Genomic DNA, 18,317 nt, shown 5'->3' with positions numbered 1-18,317 from the left:
TGTTTGATTTGATTTAGAGAATAGGGGCAAAATTTAATTATACTTACTAAACGAGAAGAATCTGAATCTGTCTTAAAAAGGGAGGAGATATTGCTTCATGCATTCCTGTTACTGTATATTAATTATTTTGCAAACCCAGTCAAATGGCATCATAAGAAAGGAAGCTAATTTAAAATAAGCCAAATCATTAGTCTATCAAGTCTATGTATTTATCATGATAATTCCCCCACCCTGATTCATGTCTTACTTTGCCTATAGTCATGCACTGATGTGACACTAAAAGGAAGAATAACCCTAATATCACATATTTAGGCAGATCATACTTCACCAAGCTGCTGGTAAAGAAAAGTTGAACATGAGAACAATTGTCTCTTGCCCACAGATGTCCCAAAGGTGTTTTTTCAAGAGACAACTGGACTTTATAAAAACAAAGTCCAGTTGCCTTTTGAAAAAGCACCTTTAGGACAACTGTGACCTGGATGACTGAGAATCTCCATAGACACTTGCACACAGATGTAACGTTTGAAATGCTTGCGCTCTATATACATGCTGCAAATAGGATTACTCAAGGTCTAAGGATGGAGCCAAGAGCATGAAGCTACAGCTCCTTGTCTAGCCATGATTCCAAAAAAGATGGATTTTCTTTCAGTGAAAATACTCTGATCCAACAAATTTTAACTCCAATGATGTGGAATTTAAACTTTGAGAAAAGAGTGCCAAATCAAACTCCGGGTGGAAAGCAATTGCATTTACCTTCTACATTTTGTGAAGTGGTTTGTAAGTTTGTTCTTTGTACTCAAGTATGCATTCTATGGTATGTGTGGGTTTTCAAATTTTCAGAAGCTCAACTTATATTGTTCTTGGGCTTTTGGAAGAGAACAAAATACTTTTACACTCTTGACATATTTTAAGCTGGTTGTGTGATATTATCCAGTGACTAGTTCTGGAATAGCCAGGGGACCTGCATCTTTGAAAGAGCTCCACCTGGCTGCAAAAATGCTCTTTGTTCTTAGTTAAACACATGGAAGAGATTAAAGTCACAATAATGTTTCACCTTGATAGGTGCTTCCTTACTACTACATGTAGCAGTAGTAGTTTTGAAAATAACTTCAGTCCCCATCACCTCCACCACAGATTCTTTATAGGTAAGGATGAAAGCTAACTGAATATTATTCTAGCTAATATAGGTCTTAACCTGCCATAAAACAATATTGCAGCAAAATCCCCAACTTCATTTTCAGCAGGCTCCACGCTGGAATTATTTTTAACCCTTATAATGAGTAGCAAGTGAATAGCATTCTTCTTGCAGAAAAACAGAAAATGATCCAACTTTACATTCTTTCAATTAATGTTTGAATTAAAAACAGCACCAGGAGTTGTCTCCCCATATGGCATGATTACTGTTTGCCATAAAAATACTTCACAGATTCCCTTTGATACATGCTCAATGATTTTATCAGTAATTAATTAGCAGCCAAAGAATAAATGTTGTTTATTCTTGTGTTATATCTCAAAAATGGATTCTAATTTATACTCACGATGACATAGTTGCTATTAAGAGTAATACAGTCTACATGGCAGCAAGCTTATGTCTTGAAATATGAGTTGCTTTTTCATTTAAAAGCAGAGTTCAAAAAAGTATTATCTATGACTAATGTACATTAATACAGAAACACAACAGGAGTGCTGTGAAATGAAATTGGTAGTAAAGTACCATGAAGATGAAAAGCTTTAAACAAGTATAATTACAATATATAAATTACTATTAACAGGAAAAGAAACTAGAGCAAACTGCTAAATATAATGGGATGGATCCAGATTTAGATAAGTGGAACTGAACAAGCTAGAATAGATTAGTTTGATCCTTTCGCCTAACATTGTGTTTTATAAATTTTATTAAGAATGGGCTATTGTTTTTGCAGAAACTGAATTCTTCTGAAACAAGTGTAGACATTTTTTTTGTCCAGAGTTTTGCTAAATAAATAATATAGCCACCTAATTATTGGGATCTCTCTTTGCTTCTATTCAGCAATGTAATCCATTTGCAGAGCCTCTGAGTCTTTGGCATATTCTCTGGGGAGGTGGAAGCAGAGTGAAGTTTCCATAAGAATCTATAACTTGTTTATATTGAATTCATGTTAATGGCCGTGAAAGTTCTTTAAAATCAGTTTAAGAGGAGATATCACACAGAATTCAGTCTACATTACTTGTACTTGAACATATGAGGATAACTCTTTGGCCCTTCTATAAACTTGAAACAGAGTAATTAAAGTTTGGTGGAACCAGCACTTCCCCTTAGGGCTACTTGTGACATTAGACCTGATTTCAACCTCTGCTCCCTCCAATTATTAGTTATTTTCCTTCAGCCTACCACTTGGAAGAGAAATAGGATGATAGAAAGAGAGAAGATACTAAAAAATTGGAATCACTATCTACTTTTGGATGTAGTCTCTTGCACTGCTTGTTCCATCGTCATAAAAACTCTAACATATTGTGCAGAAATGTTTCAGTACTCAAAAAATATTGCTCCTATTTTGCATAAATAAATAAATTTCAGTTTCAGGTTTCTTGTGTTTTTAAGAAGCTTATGCAGAATGTTTTTACTCTGATTGATGAAATTCAGTTTTCTTTTAGAATCAAAGATAGATATCAGGCAACAATAGAACCAAAGATAGATATCAGGCAAATGTGTAAGTTTCCCAAATATATTGTCTGTTGCTCACTTAATGGAAAAGTAGTCATATATAATTCAGGCAAGAGGAATGAAATTTTTAAATGGGTGAGGTAGGATAAGATGGGACAAGTTTTGTTCTGGGCTCTGAGACCCTGAATTCATTTTAATATTTTCTGGGATTAAAATTTCACATACAATATTATAATTTTCCCAAACGTTGTTATCTCCCTTATTTGTGGATGCAACTCCCAGAATCTTCTGCTAGGTCCTAATTCTGGGAATTCCACACATGTGGCTTCTAGTTTGAACACAGCTACAACTCAATCATGGCAAAATCCCATGCTATTACTTTCAAAGCAGTATTGTGTTGACTATTTCTGATTTCTGTCATATATCTATTTTTGTTATTTGAAAACGAAACATGGATAGAAACTTAAAATCTCAATGACTGCAGACACTGAGATTACGAAACTGTTTGCTGACAAACGAGTTTCAAATAAAGCAATATATACTTTAGTCTTTGCCTATATTCTCTTTTGTCTAGACAAATGTTTATTTCAACTTAGCGTGGAGTATATTATTATTAAACTTTGAAAACAGATAATGAACCAACCTTACATATTTTAATTAATGTTTGAATAAATGCAAAGACCAAGAGATGTCTCCCCATATGACATGATTACTGATCACCATAAAAATACACAGATATCTTTCAATACATGCACAATAATTTTATCTGTTTTCTTTCATCTTCTTATCAAACACAGGCAAAGAAAAATCTCAGTTAAATTACAAATCTACAAGCACTTTGAAACTATCACTACTGTTAAAGTGTATAATCTAAGTCAGGGGTTCCCAATCTGGGGTGTGAGACAATATTCCAGGAGGTGCGAGAAAAGTCCAGGTAAATAATAGGATATTGGCTATATGTTGGCATTTTTATTTATTATTTATTTCAGGGGGTGCGAGGTTCGAGTGAAATTTCTTTAGGGGTGCGGGGCGAAAAAAAGGTTGGGAACCACTGATCTAAGTCATATGATTGTTTGATAATTCCTAATAGCTTATTTAGTTGGTTTTCCTCAGCCCCCAGTAATAGCTTCACTAATGTTCTTTCAAGTTAAATTACTCTGTTCCAATAAATGGTCAAAGAAAAACAGAAGGAGCCATAATAAAATATACAAAACTTGATATCTTAGAATTAAGGAACAAGGGCTCGAAAGAAAATGAATTCACATTTGGAAAGAACATCTGTCTCTGAATAACTACAAGACATGAAGAATCATAATTCCAATCAGGTATCACAATATTAAATCAGAAGTATCATGATTCCTGCTATCCAGGAATTTCATGATAGCAGATTGCTCCCAACAACAATTTTCCATCAAAAGGTTAACAGGTTATAGCTGAGAACATACAATTTAAAATATATGGCAAATTATAAAAACAAACAACTTCAAATTCCTAGGTATAAAGAAAGTGTTCATATTTGTGTTTAAGGATTAACAATTAAATCAGAAATCTGGGCAGGAGAACAAGGGAAAGAATAAGTGAATTACCCTAACCAGAACAGATTAATAATATATACATTAATACTTCCCTAAGGGAAAGATTATGGTGTCATCTTACTTATATAGGGAACAATCAGTTTTCTAAATATGGTTTCTATGCAGCCAAAACAACCAACAGCCATTGGCAATGGGCAGGTATTACATAGACTATCAAATGCCACAATTTCCAGAAAGTTTTATACTACAAAACATTTAGAACCAACACCCCATCTTAAAAAATTGTGTATTAAACAAAAAAGATCACAATGCTCAATAGTATGCTTGGTGGCCACAAAGAGTAAAATACTATTAGAAAACAGAAATGATGTAATTTATTCAGTTTAGAACATAGAACATAAAATAACAAGGTTGGATAGGAACTTGGAGGTCTTTTGGTCTAATCCCCTGTTCAAACATGAGACTTTATACCATTTTGGACAAATGGTTGTCCAATCTCTTCTTGTAAACCACCAATGATGGCGTACTCACAATTTCTGCAGGCAAGCCCTTCCACTGATTAATTGTTCTCATTGTCAGGAAATTTCACCCCATTCCTTCTTGTTCTACCCTCAGGTGCTTTGGATAATAGGTTGGTCCCCTATTCTGTGTAAGAGCTCCTCATGTACTGAAAGACTATTATCATATCACTCTTAGTCTTTTTCTTAGACAAGACATACCGAGTTTTCTCAACTGTTCATTGTACAATTTAGCCCACAGACTCCTTATCATCTTTGTTGCTTTTCTCTGCACTCTCTTTAGGGTCTCAGCATCTTTTTTGTATCATGGTGATCAGAACTTCCCTATTTTTAAGAAATGAAACGAACATGTTTGCTGAGGTTATATTGAAATTTAGAGAATATATCTATGGTGATACGGAATACATGACAATCAGGAGAGAATAAAAGTGTTGTCTTTCATAAGCAAAATAGCAACAATAAATCCCTAACTTCATTCAGGTATAACCCAGTCCAGCTCTACTTAGACACTATATTATATAATAACATTATTCTCTTCATTCACATGCTTACCATGAACTCAAACCAATGTTTAAACAGTATTTCCAAAATAAACTTCAAAAGCAAAGTAGGATCAGCTAGGAACAATGATTGAAGTGAGACAGGTATAACAAGAACACAGGAACACGACTTTAAATCTTTCTCATTTTGGCCAGATCAGGTCTATTGTTTCTTTTGAAACATGCCTATAATTATTCCACAATGTTATTTTTTTGTAACAGTCTGTTGTTCTCGGTTTACCACGAGCTTCTCCAATACATCGTTCTAGTTGTTTTGAATTATAAATTACATTAATCCTAAACAATAAGGCCAATGGGCAGAAATAATAGGTATATAGTCTAGGATTTATGGAGGAATAAAAATTTTGGAATGCTGATTTAGCCAAATTATCAATGACAGAAAACTAGCTAATTAGCTGGTTATTCGATATATGCTAAATAATGCACAATAAGATGTGTTACGTTGTGAGAATTTTGAGGCAACACCCAAGAGAAAAATCAAACCCATCTTCTATGGTTTCTCATTGGGAGGGATTTATTCCCTCATAAAAGAGTTGGCAATTCCTCTTAAGACTTGAACCTCATCCAAGTCATAATTACATCCGTTTGAAATTCCATAAACTGGGAACCAGCCTTCAGCTATTCAAGAAAGGTTCCTGCATATCATGTGCTTTAGCAATATACTTTGGCAACCATAGAGTTTGAGCTGCCCCAAACAGCCAGCCATTCCTCACTGGACACACCATGAGATGTTTGACCTGAATTCTTCAACATGAGCTGAGGTTTCAGGGAAAATATCTGCCTTGCATTGGTTCCTGGAATCATGGAAAAGCAGTGAAAGTTCTTCTACTGCATTTATTGAAAGGGAGGCTTCTCTGAATTTCTTAAAAAGATAACCTCATGGGTCAAATGCTTAAAAGCACTGGTTTTAGAGTGCCAATATGGACAATTGTGCCATATATTTTTTTAAAAAAAAAACTGTTTTGGAAATTTTCTCGTGTACACAGTTGGTAATTATGCAAGAATTCTAATGCAATTGATAACCCACAGGAACTCATTTGTTGCATTTTCTGTTTCAGCACATTAGCATTTTTCAAAATCTACTAAGCCACTTCTATCTAAAGTTAATTTCAATCTCATGATCAAGAAGAATAAAAATTAAAACATAGCTACCGTTTTCCTCCATTTTAGGATCTTCTCCTGTCTGTCCCCTCCCTGCTTTCAAACAAATTAACTATCTGTCATATTTTTAGAGAAAAGCTTAGCAACTTTTTAGCTTTCTGAGCTGAGATAGTATTAAACTGGAAAAGGAGCAAGAAAAGGTGATCCTCCAATATGGTTTTCTTAGAACCAGGATTGGTTCTCCAAGAGTATCAGGGATCACAGTGGAGGACTATTCCTTACTTCTCTTAATTTTATATCAGACATTTCTAATGAAGCACCCTCCAAATTTCTTGGCTTTGTAGCTACCAGAATACTCAATTATTAGGTTATGCAATTTCTGGAGTAACACATATGAACAGGGAAGGCAATCTGGGCCAGTTCAGACCATTAGTGCAATTGCTTGCAGAGACCTCCATTAATATCCTTTTAATCCCCAAACCTCATCTTTAGGTACACTTGGAATAAAGCCATTTACTGTACTGGACAATTTATCTCAATATAATTATGAGACCATTATGGAACAACCAGATTGGTTCGCTCAAAAAAAGAAAGATTATAGAATTTCCCAGATCAAAAGTCTATCCTTGAAATGGTGTGTTTTGCATTTTTCTGATCTATAACTTGTTCAAACTCTTGAACAAATGATTATATAATAGAGGTAATTTGCATATCAAGTCATAATTGATTAAAACCAAACTCAAGACAGATGCAAAAACAGACACACGTGCAGTCTGTGTACATTGCTGTTGTTGTTCACTTGCTAAATTGTGTCTGATTCCTTGCGACCATAGCACATCAGGCCTTCCTATCCTCCACTGTCTCCCGGAGTCTGCCCAAACTCATGTCCATTGCATCAGTGACACTATCTAATCATCTCATCTTCTACTGTCCCCTTCTCTTTTTGCTTTCAATCAGGGTCTTTTCCAATGACTGTGTACATTGACAAAATTTAAATTCTAATGATGGAGAGAGAGCAAGGGAAAGAGCGAAGTCCAACATAGACATATAGTATTTAAGTTGGATTAAAAGCTATCATGAGAACATTTTAAAAGTTCAGAAACAGTGGTGGCCTACCACAAACATACCATTTGAAGAAGAAGTGGAGAACAACCTCTGCCAACTCCAGACAGTAAACAGTAACAGATCATTTACACACAAATGAAAGTGAACTTAGTTCTTGGGATTCCCCACCCCTTTCTTTCAAAAAGGGAAGATAAAAAGAAAATTCACTTCAAAAAAGAAAATTTCCATTTGATCTATTGAGAACTCAAAGCAAAGGTGAAGTACCTTCTCAGCAGCAGATCTTTCTCTAAAAGCACATCAAGTCATCCCCGCCTCCCATTTTTCATTTTTATGACTTTCAGATAATAAAAGCTATTGCATTGGTAATATAATATATTTATCTATAATCATCAGTGATGAAGGAAGTTGGTTAAGAAAAAAAAAAGAATTTGGCTTTCTTTGGCAAGATTTTCAGAAGTAGCTTGCCCTTTTTTTCTTTCTAGGGCTGAGAGAGAATGATTGACTAAAAGTCATTTAGCTGATTTTGTAAGATGGGACTAGAACTCAGTTTCCTGCTTTCTTGCCTGGGACCTTACCCATCATATAAAATTAGTCCTCAGATGGTTAAGAATAATATTTGTAACGAGGAAGCAAAACAGGATATATCTTAGTAGACCAGAGGTAGTATGCAGCAGGTACTGGCCAGTTCTAGAGAACTGGTAGCAGAAATTTTGAGTAGTTCGGAGAATCGGCAAATTTCACCTCTGACTGGCCCCGCCCCCATCTGTTCTCTGCCTCCTGAGTCTCAGCTGGTCGGCTGGGTCTTCTTTTGTTGCCTTGCACAGGAGAACAGAGCTGGAAAGCAGGTTAGCGGGGTGACAAGGAAATGGGATTTTGCAGTAAATGGGATTTTCCCCTGCCATGCCCACCAAGCCACGCCCACAGAACCGCTAGTAAAATGTTTGAATCCCATCACTGTAGTAGCCAAGAGCCTACTACATGGATACCATCCAAAAAGGGAACAAAAAGACCCAAGATAGGATTATGATGTTACAAAGCTATGGACCCATGTTACAAACATAGCTGGGCTGGGATTTTTATTGCTCCATCACTTGTATTTTTGTAAGTGGTTTTCTGTATATGCCTATATTTAAACAATGATAGGTTTGCTTTACTATTTTATTTATATACTGCCACAATTCAGAATGGACTTGGCTTCTTTAGGACTTTATCACAGTATTTCTTGCCTTGAAAAGCTGAGAAACCACATCACTGAATTCAACCCCCATGGCTGGAGCAGGTTTCAGGAATGGAGTTTATAGTTTATAGTTTTGTATTATTAAACAGGAAGGAGATGAACAAACATATGAATTTTATAAAATATTTGCCTGCTTTTGTAATTCTTGAATTTTTTCTGATTGCAAACACTGATTGTCAGAGCATCAAGTAAGTCCTACTGAATTGTTGGCAGAAATATCCATCTGGTTCAGTTCCAAGCTGGGAGAAAGGCAGTGGAAACAAAGTGAAGGCTGGAGGCTGATTGGAAAGAGGGAACACTTATTGATGAAGTAGAACTATCAAGCACTTGTGATTCTGGGCAGCTGACCACATGGAGTTGAGAGTGGGAGTTTTTATATTTTCTCTGAGCTTTGCACTTGAGCTTCCTGTGCAAGAACATGTATTCTATTGGCTGTTGAAGGGGTTATGTAGGGGTCATAGCTGGCTCTATAGGTTGTCTAAGTTCCCAGGTTTGGTTGAAGTTTGGACTGCTGAGATGATGTAATGAAGCTGCTTGTGTTCTGAAAGGGTGTTGGGCAATTCCTATTACGGCTTAATGGCTTTGTCCTGGTTTGGATCTTGAGTGATGGCTAATCCTATAACTCTGCCTTTGTTCAGACTTTGCTGCAGGGAGTAATGGATTACCAAATCTGCATTTCTAAAAGCTGCCCCACTCAGTATCTGCTTGGGGGCAGGGAGCTGGGGAACTGAGTTTCTGTCTCCCTTAAGATTTTTTGGGAAATATTTTATCTTGCCTTTTAAAAAATATTTCTCAAAATATTTCATTCTTCTAGGAGTGGTGGTGGCTTCCCACAGAGCGAATCAATATCACCAAGTTTGATGCTTGCCTAGTTTGTTACATAAATAGATTTTGATGAGAAATGGACGTCTTGGATTTTTATTCTGGGGACATATTACTTAGAACCTTGACATTCATCCGCATATAATATGCCAAAGTATAATGCCATTGCCCCTTTAATACTGCTAAAAACTTCCTGTAATTATTTATCAGTTTCTTTTATTGTGGTGGAGGAATTCTGACAATTCCTCCATGGTGAACTGCTTCAGCTCAATAACGTTGGAGCAATTTCTTGCATAAACTGCTGGTTTCAGATCCTGCCACATTTTTATATATGCGGACCTTGACTTGAATGATTTCTTCTTCATCGTTCATTCTCTTATAGACATGTTGGAAATCATTGCCTTGTTACATGATGCACATATACTTTAGTTTCAAGTGACAAACAAATAGCTGCATAGTTCATTGATACAGAGCAGAAGTCAGGCTTCCTTTGATGGCAATTCTGTTCGACCTAAAACGTCAAAGCAAACTCCAATTGTGTATTTCAACCTGGGCACTTGACAGTTGTTAAGAGGTTTTCCTGTGGAATGCAGTGTTTGATTTCAGCCAGTCATAACAACTTACAGGTAGCTTCAAAAAAAAAAAACACAACTTTTGACTCATTGTCACAGAATATGACATGAGAAGCTGGAGAGACATCCAGGTGCTTTTTGGTAAACTTGAGATAAATGTTGACATTCTTCTTAGTAAGCCATGGCTTCTGCCTTGCTATTCTCCCATGAAATACATTTTCCCCAGTGCGTTTCTAATGATAGAATCATGAACATTGATTTCAGCCAAGGCAAGTCTCTGGGATGTTTCTGTCATTTTTTTTGTAACTTCATGGATGATTTTATGCTGTGTTGGCAGATTGAATTTTATAGTAGTCCATTAGATTTCTTGTCTGAAATCTTCAATTCAAAACTGTATCTCTGGATCTGTGAGGCCCCAAAGGTTTACAGGCTTTTTTGAACCTGATTGGTTTCAATTATTTTTCCACAGAGGTTTTCAGAAATTAATTTTGAATGGGGAATCTTCTAGAATCTGTGTAATGAAAACTTCCCTGAAGAAGAAGGAAGCCAAAGTTTATGAGACTCAAACAGAGCTGAGCTCTCCCAAATCAGCCCTGGTTGTTTAAAGAATAAGTTCACATAAATAGTCTTAGTTATCTTTCTATTGAATTCACTGAATTAGGGGATTGATTACTTTTTTTCACACAAGCACAAAGAGAAGGGTTATTTATTGATAAAATAAACACAACAAATCTCAAAGTTTTTCAGATTGATATTCAGATTTCCTTTATGCATCAGTGGAGTCATTGTGCAAATTGATTCATGTCAAATTCTGTTTGTGTGGCACAGATATGCGAACATATAGAAAACCTGCAAGTGGGAAAATAATTTTGACAGAATTATAAATTCAAAAATAGATTAATGGTCTTACTGAGTGCTGGTTTACTGGAATACATACAGTTTGCTGGAACCAATTGTGCACTGCTGCATATTGGAAAGAAACTCTTGCCTAGGGCAGGGTTGGGAAATTTCCAACAGTCTCACTTCAGATCATGCCAGATCTTGTGTGCAACTACTCAGGCCCAACTCAAATTTCCATCTTCCTACATGAAACACAAATTGAGAAATTAATTTTATTCAAGAGGACAAGAGTGATTCTTTGGAATCCAGGAAACACATCTTGGTGTTTCCTAAGTATAAGCTTATTGTTAAAAATCTAACTAGTTGATGATTTGGAAATTGACTAGAAGGACAGGACTACTGCTAAGGGGGTATGTCGTCTGCCCTTATTGCAAACAAGATCTGACCCTAATTAAGTGCAGCAATTATTATGAATATATGCCAGTTTGCCAAATGCCCACAATTTGATTATGTAACTCTGGGGATATTGACAGTTGTAAGGGTAAGGATCAGTCATAAGTCTGTTTTTTAAAGTGCCATTGTAACTTTGAACGGTTGTTGTAAATTGAGGGCTACCTGTAGTAACCGTATAGCTTCATTAACTGTTCCTCACTTCCAAGTTAATATTTCTGAAAAATTAAATGGGATCTATGTCTGTCCCTCATATGTCTTTTCCCTATAGATTGTATCTGTAATGGGCAAAGATCAATTTTACTCTGATTAAAATTGGAAAGCTGGTTTATTTCCCCAGAACATGCTGTACCTAGAGAACAGGAGTCTTTCAAATTCAAATAGAAAGTTCCTCTGGAAAAAACAAAAAACAAAATAAAAAATTGAGCTACAAAACTAAATTAGTTAAAAACTACTCTAATTTCAGCCATTCCAGTTAAGATGATAGACTCTTAACTGAAATGCCAGTGTAGATCTTGGTTGCAAATAAATGAACTGTTAAGCATTCAGAGCTAGGATGAGATGGCCATGTTCTGTATTAACATACTCCAAAAGGTAAATTCTGATTCGTCCACACGAACTGCATTCTGATTGACCGACTCAACAACCGTGATTGGCTTACTTGGAATCGACCGTGATTGGCCGAGCCGAGATTCAAAGTACTGTCATTGGCCGACGAGCCGCGAGCAATCCCTATATGAAGGGCTGCCGCGGCTCCAAGATCTTGTACAGGTCTATACAATGAAATAAAGAGCTTGAAGTACACTGGTCTCGTGTCTCTGATTGGAACCGATCTACCCGATCTAACAGGCCATGTATTTTTCTTTACTGAAATTAGCTTCCAATGCAGTTCTTCTGCTTTGGTTAAATGTTTTCAGAATAAGTTTTTTTTCATAAACTTATTTAAGCCCTGAACTAAAACTTACAAGACTTTCATCTCCTGTCGCCCAATGAGGCTTTCCTATCAAAAATATTTTCCTTCTAAAATGAGGGTGTTTTTTTTTTTACAACTTTTGTTGCTGCTGAGTTATCAGATAGTCCTTTGCCTGCCTTAGATGATTGCTGCATGTGTTGTGTTTCTTTTTTTTCCATAGAAAGCAGGCCATGTGCTTGTTGATAAAGATCTGACTTTTTTCTTGTCTGGTAACATTAGTGGAAGAGCTTTGGCTCCAGCCTGAGGATTCCACAAAATGATGTATGTTTTCAAAACATGATTGCTTTGACTTCTGCCTTAACTTCATTTGATGTCTTCTGAAACCAGAAAACAATTGAAAATAATTCTAATCCAATTCAGGCTGTAATGGGATCAGAGTCATTTTTGCTCTGATCTCTGATCAAGGGCTTTTCAGCTCTTCAATCTTCTAACTTCCTTGACATACACTTACTTCTCTGAATCTCAAGTTGCAGTGAACATTATGGCCATGATCTACCTTTGTTTATCATCAATAATTGTATTTCCCCTCCCTTTCTTATGGCTTTACTGGCATAAGAATAAAAATTAGTCAGCTACTTTTAGCATGAACTGAATTTTATAAATAGTCTCCCAATTGCCTATGATAGTCATAGAGCAGAATTAAGAATGATATAGCCAATTGATTATATTATATATTATATTATATAAGTTTAAAAATTTTCCCAAACCATTTCCAGATGCATTTTATTTGTTTGTTTTTATTTGTTTGTCAAGCATGTATGAGAAAACAAGTATAAGTATGAATATAACTTATAAACATATAAGTATAAACAGGTATAAGTATATACATAATAAATGAATACGAATACATGGATAAATGGGAACAGTAGGACAGGGACAGTGGGCACGCTGATGCACATATGCACGCCCCCTTAAAGACCTCTTAGGAATGGAGTGAGGTCCATGACAGACAGTTTAAGGTTAAAGTTTTGGGGGTTTGAGGATATAACAACAGAATCAGGTAGTGAGTTCCAGGCATTGACCACTCTGTTGCTGAAGTTGTATTTTCTGCAATCGAGTTTGGAGCTGTTTACTTTGAGTTTGTATCTATTGTTTGTCTATGTGTTATTGTGGTTGAAGATGAAGTAGTCGTTGACAGGTAGGACGTTGTAGCAAACAATTTTGTATTTTAGAAGCACAACTCATAGAATTCCAAATCTAAATCTGGTTTAAAGTTCAGGGATATAAAAAAAAATCTAACACCTGGTCAGCAACTAAGTCCACCTTTGAAAAGTTAGTTGTATTTCAGTATATAGGTTATTATTTTAAAATATTTTAAAAATAGGAGTACGATGGCTCAGCAGTTAAAGATATTGAGCTTATCAGCTGGGATAGCCCAGATTCAAGACCTGAACACTGCATGACAGTGAGTTCTCATGACTTCCCCCAACTCTTGCCCACCTAGTAGTTCGAAAGCATACAAATGCGAGTAGATAAATAGGTACCACTTTGGTGGGATGGTAACAGCGTTCTTTGTGCCTCGGTGGAAATGAGTAGACAGGAGAAGCTTTATACCTTTTTAAAAATATGCATCTTGACAAATTCTTCCCAAATATATTCACTTCTGATGTGAACTACGTATTGCAACATTCTTGGCATATGTAGCTCAAAACGTTAATCCCATATATGGGAAGTCATTAGCTTGGGAGATACTGATGTTTAGACTTGGAAACTAACACAATTTAATATAAGCCTACAGGGCTCTAGCAATGACTATCCTAGGAAGAAAGTTGGAACAGGGCCATATCTGTAGTTGGAAGGCTCATAAGCAGCAATGACACATAATCTGCCGAATGGGTCTTTGGATCAACTGATTACAAGGTAGATGAGTTCCTTCTGTTCCTGTTTCTGAAAAGGGATTTTTTTAGGATGAAAAGACTTCTCTGTAAATGTTATTATAGCCTCTCTGTTTTAGGAAAGCACAAACCATTTTTTTCTGCACAATAAAAACCAAAAGCAACTGTTTGGGTGCTTTAACTAATCCTTCATAATAATCAGTGGCAGGTAGCATGCTGCTTTCAAAATGACAATTATAACATTCAAAATTATCACTTTTATGTTCCTCTCAAGGAAGAGGCAAAATGTATTGTTTGTGGGTGGCAAAACCCTGTAATAAAAATATAGGCAACTTATATTTGACTTTATTTTGCAGGGGAACAAAGGGAGAAAAAATAATGACACTCTTTTATTTCTATGTATGTAGATGAAGATGCTTCTTGGAAATATATGATTGAAATGTAGGACCCTTCTGATGCTTGCAGCAAATTTAGATGTAAGAGAAAACTGTGGCCAGTTGAAGCTTGGCCATCATTCATTGGGAAAAGCAGAGAGGAAACCCAGCTGAAAAAGATGAATAGGATTTACATTTCAGTGAGAAACATATTCTTGATGTGTGAAAAATCTATTCTGTAAATCTATTTTACTATTAATTTTTGATTCCATCATTTTTCTCCAACGAAGTGAGAACTAGTTTCAGAGACTAGACAACATAGTACTAGAAAAAAGCACAGGGGTGGGATCCAACAGAACTATCAGTTCGGTCATTTACGAAGTTCGGTGATTTACAATGTGCCAGCGTGCGCCTGTAAATCGTCATCAGCATGCTGCGTGCAGAGAAGCAGCCTTTCAAAAAGCCCTTTTTTCCTGTTTTTTTAACTACAGCTGTGCCTTGCACAGCAGCTGAAGTTGAAATAATCAGGAAATAAAGGTCAGGTAAGAGCCCAGGTGGGTGGGTGGGAAAAAACATCAGCAGACATAGAACCGGTTCTATGTCTGCTGCTCTTCAGAGCTACTGGTTCTACAGAGCCGGACAGAACCGGTAGAATCCCACCCCTGATATTAATGTCCCATTTTAGGTCTGCAATATGATTTTGAGATTCTGATTTTCCTAACCTATAAGAATATTAAAAACATTCCAATAAACACACAATTTTAAAAGGATATAAAATCAAAACTCTCTTGCAGAGATTACCGTGAAAGGCCTAAATTCAGGCTCAACCCATGAAGTAGACAGATAAACAGACAGATATAAAAGATATGTAGACTAGTCAGTCATAAATTTTCTTATCTCTTTGGATCATAGTACAGAATGTAATTTGTAGAACCGTTTTATGGATCCAGTAGGAAGAAGTAAACAGCTTTTTGTTCATGGGATTATTTAAATGTTATTTTTGCATATTTCTTTACAAGATTTGCTTATTATCCACAACAATTATCATTTTACTGTCATTTAATGCAATAACACTTTCAATACTTTTTTCATGATTTAGATATATTCCAACCAGTTTATATATTTTATGTATGTGTATATATACACACACACTATCTAAAATAACATATTAGAAGTAACATGCAAGTTTAAAATAAAGTGTAAACCATCATTGTCCTAAAGAGGAGCTGGAGTTTGGATTCATTTAAAGACAAATCTTCAATACTCAAGGACTGGCTGAGAGTATATTTTAAAATAAAGGGTACACTTTTTGCTTTTTTCAAATAATGTCAACAACTTTAAGCTGATGCCATATAATAATCCTCTACCGGAAAGAGACAAAGCAAAGTACCAGCTACAAACTGGTCTCTTTTTCTCTCTTTGCAACAGAAGGCTCCCATCTGAAGTTTAATGCACATGCCAGTACATGCTTGAGGAAGGGTATTGCTTTGAAGAGAACAGAGAACTAGTTATGCATGTTTATGAGAAAGAACAAAGGTAATAGCTCTGTTGTCTTTGCCAAAATGTAGTAGGAGACTGTACACTGCCATTCAAGTGAACAACAAAACCACCAATTGTGGGATGGGTCATATAGGAATAGAAAGTAAAAAATATAAAATTCTGAAGTTCTTGCCTGTTATGGCCTAGATGCTCTTGGACTATAGTGGCTAGAATTTAGGAGAACTACAGTTAAGTAACACTTAGAAGATACCATATTATGAGAGATGGAGTAGTTCTTGAACTCATTAGTTCTTCAAGCAAAAAATATGGTTAAAAAGACATATAGAGAATATTAGAAAACTCAAATTACTGAAATTTCTTGTGTTAACCCATTAAATTAGGTTCGCTTTGATGGTTTGCAGATAGATTAGCAATGCTTTCCAGTTCACCATTAATAATTTTAGAATTACAGTATTAGCTTCAGTACTTCTGTAAGCCGTTATCATTTATTTCTCAGGGGCTCCATTTCCCCATTATTCATGATCTGAGTTCATTGCAAAAAGGGAAATTAGAAAACTTACTCCGGGATCCTCAACACAGCATGCATGAACCTCTTCCTTATCAATAGCTCATGCCCCACATTACTGCTTTTGGGGACAGGCAGCACTTCTCCCCAAAGGTTACCATGATGTTTGCAACAAGCTCTCAACATTCCAAGAGACCAAGTGTTTTAGATATTATTGTGAACTGTATTAACTAGCTAGGAAAGGAAGTGATATTTTGTTTTCTTTGATGCAAGAATTGGAATCATAAATTATTCCAGTTATAAATTTAACTTTAAGAATGAAGTGTGTATGAGCTCTTGACACAGGATAAAAGAATAAATTGTCTTTTTCAGTACAAAACACACACACAACCAAGTGAATTCACTAACAAAAACCACTTTAGTCATACTCAGTTCTCTTTCAGTGGTACAAAAAACTCCCCTAATATTCTGTAAGTCATAGACTGTATTTCTTTTTTTAATTTTTTTTTAATTTTTAACAACATAAACAAACACAAAAACACAAAATAAAAAGTTGTTCCCTCTTGATCTATGTTACATTTCATGTTTAAAGCTACTGTCCACTCGATATTATCAAATCATTGTTAGACTATGATTACAAATTCACATCATCCTTTTCGAGCAAGTCTCAACTTTTACAAAACCAGATTCATATTGTCATTCATTTCACAATAAACAATTATAACCTATCATTACATTGTATTATCTTTACTATTATATTGTATTAATACTATAATGTATTTTATTTCTCTTTTTTCTTATCTAGCCAGTGATAAAATAAATTCCAAATTTTGTAATACTTTTTCTTCTTGCTCTCTAATAGCAAATGTCAATCTACTCATTTCTGCATAGACTGTATTTCTCATGCAGTATTAGGTAAGCAGGCTGGATGGCTAAATCAATATCCTATCTTTAGATATGCTAGAGGGCACACATAAACAAAATGTCAGCCGGATCTGCAGCATAGGTGTGATGATCCGGAGCATGGCACAAAGGCAACAGTCAGATAAGCAATAAGAGTCCCTTTATTATCTCCAACTTTGCCCACAATGTCCAGGTTACCTTCGGGCTGAAAAAAAACTCTCCAAGGAACAGCCTTTGACTGAAGAAAATTCAGTTCAAAAAAAGGTACACATAAACTGTAACATAAAATCCAAACAAACCAAACTGAAGTAATTAGTTTGGCAGGGCAGGAGCAGGAATTTCAGACTTGAAAGCACGGCAAAACTCACAGTTGGGAAGACGCCAGGAACACAGATAAGCCATGACGATATAAGATAAAGTCACGTCTGCTCCCAACAGTCTGCTGCACACAGCTTACCTTTTTTATACACTGCTCCCAGCTGCAGCTAATGAAGGGAATCAGGGCCCTTTCCTCCCCTGTAAGCCATGCAACCCACGTTGCTCTTCTCAGTTCCTCCCTGCGTGGCCTAGGATGAAGAGTGGGGTGAGCCTGGGTCTTCCTTTGATTTCCCTCTCCCTTGTTCTACCTTGTCCTGCCCAGCCGGACTTTGCCCTTCCCCAGTTTCCTCCACAGCCAATGGAGCCACACTCCCACTCCCTGTCAGCTGTTTGGCTTCCTCCTCTGAGTCAGATTCCGGCAGGGGGAAGACAATAGGTTTCTTCAGCGTGCTTGCTATCAGCTGCCATAGTAATGGGTAGGGGGGCCTTAGGTATTTGGGATAGGGAAATAAGCTGGTATAGCCCCATGAGAATGGAAAAGGAGGTTTGCACTCATGAATTATGG

Source organism: Notechis scutatus, chromosome 6, assembly GCF_049901735.1.
Source record: "Notechis scutatus isolate UNSWTSFEM ecotype Mainland chromosome 6, rNotScu1.2, whole genome shotgun sequence".
Classification (NCBI taxonomy): Eukaryota; Metazoa; Chordata; class Lepidosauria; order Squamata; family Elapidae; genus Notechis; species Notechis scutatus.
The sequence above is the reverse complement of the archived record's forward strand: the minus strand, read 5'-3'. Positions refer to the sequence as shown.